Raw genomic sequence first — 8,261 nt, 5'->3', positions numbered from 1 at the left:
ACATTATTTTTTAAAAAGTAGACCCCTCCCCAATATGAGATGATATAAATAAATTTTTTCACCTCCAACATCCTCTCCATTCACATTCACCACAGTATCTCAAAGGCTACCAACAGTGATTCAGTTATCTCATAGGTAGGTTTCTTCAATCCTCAGAGATGAAATTCATAATAACTAACCAGGTGACATTAAATCCTAGCTGAGCAGTCTCTTAAACATTTCATCTCTTTAGCCCCATAACTGAGGACACTTGCAGCTTGGCCCAGCTTCTTTCAAAATGTCTATTATTCACAAGATTCTCTGCAAGCTCAGCTTGGAGGGTGATCAACTTATCCCCCGAAGTGCATATGGGTCAGTCAAAGCACACACCAATTTTGGTGCCGAGTGTGCTGTTCTGAACATTGAAAAGGCCATCAAAACCAAAAGTGTGGATGAGGTTGCTACTGTCAACATTTTGACCAACCACAGCAATGAACAAAGACAGTATATTGCCTTCACCTATGAGAGAAGGAGCAAAAATGAACTTGCATCAGCAATGAAGTCAGCCTTTTCTGGGCACCTGGGGACCATGATTTGGAGCCTATTGAAAACAGCTTCTCAGTATGATGCTTCTGAGCTGAAGGCCTCCATGAAGGGGCTGGGGACTGATGAGGACTTCCTCATTGAGACCATCTGCTCAAAGACCAAACAAGAGCTTTAGGAAATTAACAGAGTCCACAAGGAAATGTACAAGACTGATCTGGAGAAAGACATCATTTCTCAACCATCTGGTGGCTTCTGAAAGCTGAGGGTTACCCTGGCAAAGGGTAGAAGAGCAGAGGATGGCTCCGTCATTGATTATGAACTGATTGACCAAGACACCTAGGATCTCTGTAATGGCGTGAAAAGAAAAGGAACTGATGTACACAAGTGGATTAGCATCATGACCAAGCAAAGTTTGTGAAATTTCCAGAAAGTATTTGAAAGGTAAAGAGCTATAGCCCTTATGACATGCTGAAGAGTATAAATAAGGTCAAAGGAGACCTGGAAAATGCTTTCGTGAACCTGGTCCAGTGCATTCAGAACAAGTCCTTCTATTTTGCTGACTGAATGTATGACTCCATGAAAGGCAAGGGGACTCGCAATAAGGTCTTGACTGAATCATGTAGACTCTCAATAAAGTCTTGACTGAATCATGTGGACTCGCAATAAAGTCTTGACTGAATCATGTTCTCTCCCAGGAATTGGACATGTTGCAAATTAGGTCTGATTTCAATAGAAAGTATGGCAAGTGACTACACTACTGCATCCAGCAAGACCCCAAGCACAACTACCAGAAAGTGTTGATGTACCTGTGTGGTGAGGATGACTGAAGCCAAGAACAGCATGAGCATCCAGGAATGGTTCTCCTTTCTTTCCAGCTAACAGTTATAGAAAATAGCCTATGACTAACAGTCCCCTTGTGCTCATCCTTGTGAAGATGGCATTAGCACTGCCCCCTCCTCATCCTTATTTCAGTTGCCTAAACATTGCCTGCCTTTCATGTCTAGTCTCTCCTTTTAGCCAAAGAAATGAACATTCCAAGGAGTTGGAAGTGAAATCTATGATGTAAAACACTTTGCCTCTTGTGTACTATGTCATAAACAAGTGAATAAACTGAAATTTTACTTTATAAACAAATAAAAAAGAAACAAAGAAACCTCTTCCTCTCTCTTGGATTTCAGATTCCTCTAACAATGACATAGTCTACCACTCTCAGTTCAAGGATCACTGGGCAAATATATAGCAAGGATCTGTTAAGTCAATATGGAAGACACAAGACAGTTTAAGGGATGATAGATGTACACAAGGAAACTGTGATTCAAAAAAACCCATTTCTGAAATTTATTTTACACAGGACTAATGTCAATTTAATGTGGAATTTAAGAAACAAACAAATGAGGAAAGGGAAAACGAGAGAGAGAAAAAAGAAAACAAGAAACAGACTCTTAACTACAAAGAACAAACTGATGTTTACCAGAGGGAAGGTGGGTGGGGGAGATGGGTTAAATAGGTGATGGGGATTAAAGAATATACTCATCATGATGAAAATAAAATAAATAATAAAATAAAAATAAAACTGGAAGTTGCTAACACAAGCAGAAATAAATGCTTAGAAAAGTTGGAAAATAAACAATAAAGAAATGTGGAGATTGGTAGATCAGAATATGATCATAAATAAATCAGACCATCTCATAAAAGGTGGTTCCTCCTGAGTATGTCTCTTTAGCTGATTGCTGTAATATAGTTACTTTCTTGACCTTCAGTATCCTGCCAGCTCCTCTGGTCCATATCCTACTTGCATCTTTGGTAAATGAGGTAAGAGGGAACCATCCAACTATTTCTACTCAGTGTAAAACAAGTATAAATCTAGAAATGTGCTCTAAGGCATAACACTACCAGATGCTTGGATAATTTTTCTTTATTTTAGGTCCTCTATTATCACAAGATGATATATAAAGAGGAAATTGGGTACAGAGATGTGCCTTTTCTGAGATTGCTCTGCATTCTCTTGCATTGCTGCATTGTACAGCCCTAAGACATGGTAGGCCAAAAGAGGGTCAGCATCATTGATAGTATCTACTATGTTCAGAGAGCTTTATCTAAATATCATACAGCTCTTACTATGGAACAGATGAGTCATACTGCCTCCTGCACTGAATATAAAGATGAAGTAAATTCTTGTGTTCTCCTACTCCTTTTGGATATATGTTAATTTAACCAAGTTTTCAAGGTGATAGAAGCTGATCTAAGATGACTAATTCTATGATTCTCTATTATCTAGATTGGTGTGGCTAAATTCTAATCCAGTTGCTCATCCAATTCTAATTTAATGATTCCTTTTATTCAGGTGATATTTATTGAATTCCAGCATTGAGTAAATGCTTTGATACAAGCTAGAGATACAAAGATGAATAAACTGTGGAGATACAGAAATTAATGAACTTCCCTCACAAAGACTATTCATCACATGAGATAATCCCATAAATGCCAACTATAATCTAGTATATTCCCAAACTACATGTAGAACAATGAACTAAGCATGCAAAGGAAACAATGTGGAACAATGTTCCAAGGAAAAATGAGGGACACTCTACAGAGATAAAAATATTCTGAGGGTTTTGAAGGGGCGGGGGGTGGGAGGTTGGGGGATCCAGGTGGTGGGTATTGGAGAGGGCACGGATTGCATGGAGCACTGGGTGTGGTGCAAAAATAATAAATACTGTTACACTGAAAAATTTAAAAATTTAAAAAAAATTCATTTGTTCATTGATGCAACAGATATTAAGAAGTGCCTACCTGCTATAAACTAGGCTTTATTCTCATTTTTGAGTTTACAGTAGAGGACAAGACAGACAAAATCACTCTCTCAGAGAGCTTACATATTCTGTAGAGGGAGACAGACACTAAACAAATTTCAAATGGTAATAAATGTTATAAATAAAATAAAGGTGTCAGCATGTCTAGTTAGTTGTATGAGGTACCCTTTGAGCAGAGACTAGAATTACAAACAGAAGTCAGCAGAGCAGAAAACAAAAAACCAACAATCAAGTCAAAGATCAAGGTCCTCCTGAAGGTATGGGCTGAACAAACAGGACATTCTTTTGAACTGAAAAGTCAGTGTGTCTACAGCATGATCAATAAGGGGAGTAAAGGTATAAAATAAGATCAAAGAGGTTGATGGAGGTCAAATCACAAAGAAAATAATAGCAAGGAGTTTTTCTTCTATTCTAAGTATGATGAAAAGCTGCTGGAGAGTTTTGAGCAGGAAAGTAACACTCTTGACTTGCATGTTTAAAACTTCAGTCTGATTGCCATGTGTACAGCAGATTGTGAAACAAAGCAAGAATAAAGAGGAGACTAATTGCAATAGTCTTGATAATTCAGGGTCTCATGAAAGTCAGACAACTGTTTGTGAAGAATCTGATTTCTTCTGTGGACCATCAAGATCAAGTATAAGAGAAAGATGAAGATCCTTCCATGAACACACAAGACACAGATCTACAGACTCAGCCTGGACAGGGATAATGGTCATCTGGGTGCAGAGCAAGCAGACATCAAAGATCCAGTTTTGTTCATCCAATCAGGCCAGGGAGAGTGAAGGACATTCAGAAGATTCAGAGAGAGCATAAGCACCAACTCATGGATAGTGGATGTAAACATGTGAAATATAGGTCTAGCACAGAGGAAGACAAGGAGATAGGGCCATACAGTCAGAATTTCACTGGGGCCAAAAAGCCACTCATGGACTGTCAGGATTCAACCCAATAAGCAGCTTCTCACTAGGGGCAGACAGGAAAGTACACTAGATATTGAGGATCTCATCATGACTAGAAATCCACTAAAGAAGATGGATCCACCAATGAGGAATTTAGGTCTGGCACAACAGGACGATGTGTCAAGCCACCAACAATCAGAAAAGAGCTCCAGATACTCAGGGTCAGCTTATAGACAAACTTTATCTACACGTTCTGACACTAGTAAAAAATAGTGTGGATACAGTTATTGTCAGTTTAGAGGTAATGAAGGAGATTCAAATAGAGAGTTAACATCAACTCATGGACAGTCTGAGGAGAGTCACAGACAACTGGAACTTAGTAAGATAAGGCAAAAAGTATCCATCCATGAATATCCTGAAGACAAAGCATGAAATTCAGGGTCTAGTCATAAATGGATGATATCAACTCACGAGCAGTAGGAATCCAATACCAAGAGAATAATTTATACAGTAAATTCTCCTCAGGAACAAATTAGTCATAATTATAATCAGGAAGGAGATCCTACGCTCAGAAGCCAGACAATTCAAACCCAAGAGGAATTTGGATCTAATACTATCCAGATGGTAGCATAAACAAAAGCACAGATAGGGTTATAGCTACAAACACGTCAATTATGAAAGTGCTATATATGACTATAGGTGGTGTAAAAACAATAGAAACTCAGCCTTTATTCCAGTACACTGAAATCTGGAAATAGAAGTACAAATAAGCTAGTCTTGAACAGTCAAGGTCTACCTCTGATCATTCAGAGTCTAGGGTAACTTTGGATACTCAAGGATAAGCAATAAATTTAATTTGACACTATGGTCAGTCTAGATATAACATAGGTAGAAGGCCACCAACTACTTACAGTCAGTCCCCTGAATAATTAGAATCCTTTCATTTTTTGTCTATGTCTTCCTCTCATGATCCATCAACCATTTCAACTAGAAAACAGGCATCCAGCAATGTCCCTTCCAGTGACTCTGAAATTCAGTCAGGATATTCAAATAGAAAATGCACATCTACTAGTAGACAGATGACTTCTGACCATGAAGGACCAGGATTCAACTCAATGACATTGGAAGACAGAGATAAAGTAATATCCACTCAAGTGACATATATATGACATGCACACACACACACACACATACACATATACACACACATATGTATATATATACACACACACACAATCAGCTCAAGTTCAGTACAAATAGGAAGATAGGATGATACGTCCAATCTCCAGGTGATCTTGGTATGAACAAAGGCAATCAAGTTCATAAAAGTGGGACGCCTAGGTGGCTCAGTCAGTTAAATATCTGCCTTTGGCTCAGGTCATGATTGCAGAGTCCTGGGATTGAGTCCCAAATCAGGTTCCTTGCTGAGCGGGGAGCCTGCTTCTTCCTCTGCCTACCACTCCAACTGCTTGTGCCCTCTCTCTCTCTCTCTGACAAATAAATAAATTAAATCTTTAATAGAAATCTTTTTTCACAAAAGTGGTGATCACACCTCCAGTTCTTTCCAATCTGGTGAGAGCAAAGGCCTAAAAAGAATAGGAGAATACAGCATCACTAGTCACTTAGTACCAAAACCAAAGGACTCAGTGGAAGGTGTAGACAGGAATCTGGCCATAGTCAGCTGAGGGACAATGGAAGGTACAGATAGAATGAAGATATTTATCAGGATGGAAGCTCTGAGACAACAGGTAACAATGGAAGTAAGCAAAAAAACAAAATTTGATTATTTTTTGTACCAACATTCCACTCTATTAATACATCCACGAACAAAGGGATCATTATCTTAAGACACCAACAGAAGAGGAACTAAATGAAGATAAGAAGAAAAACATAAAGCATAGGAATTTATTGTAAAAACTGTTTTTGAGGACAATTATGTCTCCTTTTCTTTAAATATGTAAATCTACTTTAATCCTTCAAATTAGAGTTAATCTTATTTTAAAAGATAGTGTATATTTGTCCTCTTCAGTTAGCATATGTTAGCAGTGTAAGTTTAAATTTTAATAATATTATAAAAAATTTTGTTATGTGAGATTCATTAGAGTGTTAAAGATGAGAGTTCAAGTTCTAACATTTCTGCAAATTTTGATATAACACATGACTCTTTAAGGTGATGTATTAGGTGTTACAGCATCATCACTTTACTGTGACAGCAATTCCTTTGAGTTTATAGACCAAGCATCCAAGTCTCTGGTATCAGACTATGCATAAAAATTGCCAATAAAAATTTATGAACAATATGTCTTGCCTCTTTCCTGTTCCATTACCCAACTTTATAAATGGTAAGACTGGAAACTGATCCAAAAATGCAGAGAACTAATGACAGAGCTGTGGAGAACAAAAACATTTAAGTGCTGCCCTAGGAAGAGGAGCCCTCAAAAAAGCCTGGAAGAGTCTGTAAAAATCAGATTGTAAAGTGTTGAAAAGTAAATGGAAGGTGATAGGTGCTCAGTGTTCTTTTAAGGAGTTAGGTTACGAAGGAGTAGAAAGATTTAGATGATGGGAATAAATTAATGACAATTTATCATCTCTCCCCTCACCTCAATCCTTCTCTTTCTCTTTTATTGCTTTTCCTAATGTGTACACCACCATACAGTCATCCAAGCTGGAGCCTTGTTACATCCATTCCCTTGCCCCTCACCTGACTGAGCTTCCTTGTTCACCTCATCTCCTTATGGTCAAGCATTATCATAGCAGTGAGTCATATCTTGTCTCTCCTCTGTTCAAAACCCTGCAAAATAATAAGATGACTATGCAGTTTGTTAGAAATATGTGCCAAAAGGAGTGGTCAAGGTAGGCCTTATTGAGAAGGTGATACTTGACAAGAACCTAAAGGACATAAATGATAAAACCAAGTGAATATTTTGGAAGAAAGCATTCCTGAAAACAGTCCTAAGGAAAGAGTATGCCTGGAGGTTTGGGGGAATTACAAGGAAGCAGTATGGCTTCAGCAGAGTCCCCTCCTATGGAGGAGAGAAAGTCAAAGGGGAAATGGGGCCTAATCAGTTTCATACTTATCACAATCACACTAAAGCATCCAACCCTCTTTGAAAGAGAGAGAGAGAAACCAAGAAACAGAAACAGACTCTTAACTATAGAGAACACATTGGTGGTTACCAGAGGAGAGAGGGTGGGGGTTGGGTGAAATAGGTGATGGGATTAAGGAGTGCACTTGTCATGATGAGCACTGGGTGATATATGGAAGTGTTGAATCACTATATTGTACACATTAAACTAATACTACACTAAATGTTAACTAACCAGAATTTATTTTTCTATTTTTTCAGTGTTCCAAGATTCATTCATTGTTTATTAATTAGAATTTAAATAAAAACATTTTTTTAATTTATTAATTTATTTTCAGCATAACAATATTCATTGTTTTTGCACCACACCCAGTGCTCCATGCTTCCTCCTCTTTCTCTGCCTCCCTCTCTGCCTACTTGTGATCTCTGTCTGTCAAATAAAGAAAAAACATTTTTTTTAATAAATAAAAACTTTTTAAAAATATCCCTCCCTCTCTCTCTCTGTCTCTCTCTCTCTCTGTCTCTTTCTGTCTATCTCTCTCTCTCTCACACACACACACACAAAGGCTCTAGACTGACCTCCAACAACCAAGAGCTCTATGTCTTAGCTCTTCCCTTCCTATATCTGAAGCTCAGCTGTCACCCTAATATTGCCCATGCTAACAAGCGATAGTTGGAGGGTCCCTGAGGAGCACTTCCATCTTTCTCCTCCCACTATTTGCTATGATGGACCAGGCCTACATGCGGAAAGCCTCAGGTAGGCAGCAACAAGAGATACAGACTGTGAATGGTCATCCCAGTAAGAGCATCAAAAGGCAAATTAAGAAGATGAACACACACTAGAGAAAAATATTGGCAGACTAAATTAGAGGATACAAGTAATAATGAGTTCTGGGTTCCCAGCATGTGGAGCACTTTTTAGAACTTGGAGGGGCAAA

At 38.3% G+C, this 8,261-nt stretch overlaps 1 pseudogene; it reads left to right on the top strand.

The window, feature by feature from the left end:
- The first annotated feature begins 265 nt into the window (after positions 1–265).
- LOC116858800 lies at positions 266–1,352 on the top strand (annotated as a pseudogene).
- Positions 1,353–8,261: the final 6,909 nt, after the last annotated feature.

Source organism: Lontra canadensis, unplaced genomic scaffold, assembly GCF_010015895.1.
Source record: "Lontra canadensis isolate GAN:19392208 unplaced genomic scaffold, GSC_riverotter_1.0 scaffold142, whole genome shotgun sequence".
In the NCBI taxonomy this organism is placed as follows: Eukaryota; Metazoa; Chordata; class Mammalia; order Carnivora; family Mustelidae; genus Lontra; species Lontra canadensis.
The sequence above is the reverse complement of the archived record's forward strand: the minus strand, read 5'-3'. Positions and strand labels throughout refer to the sequence as shown.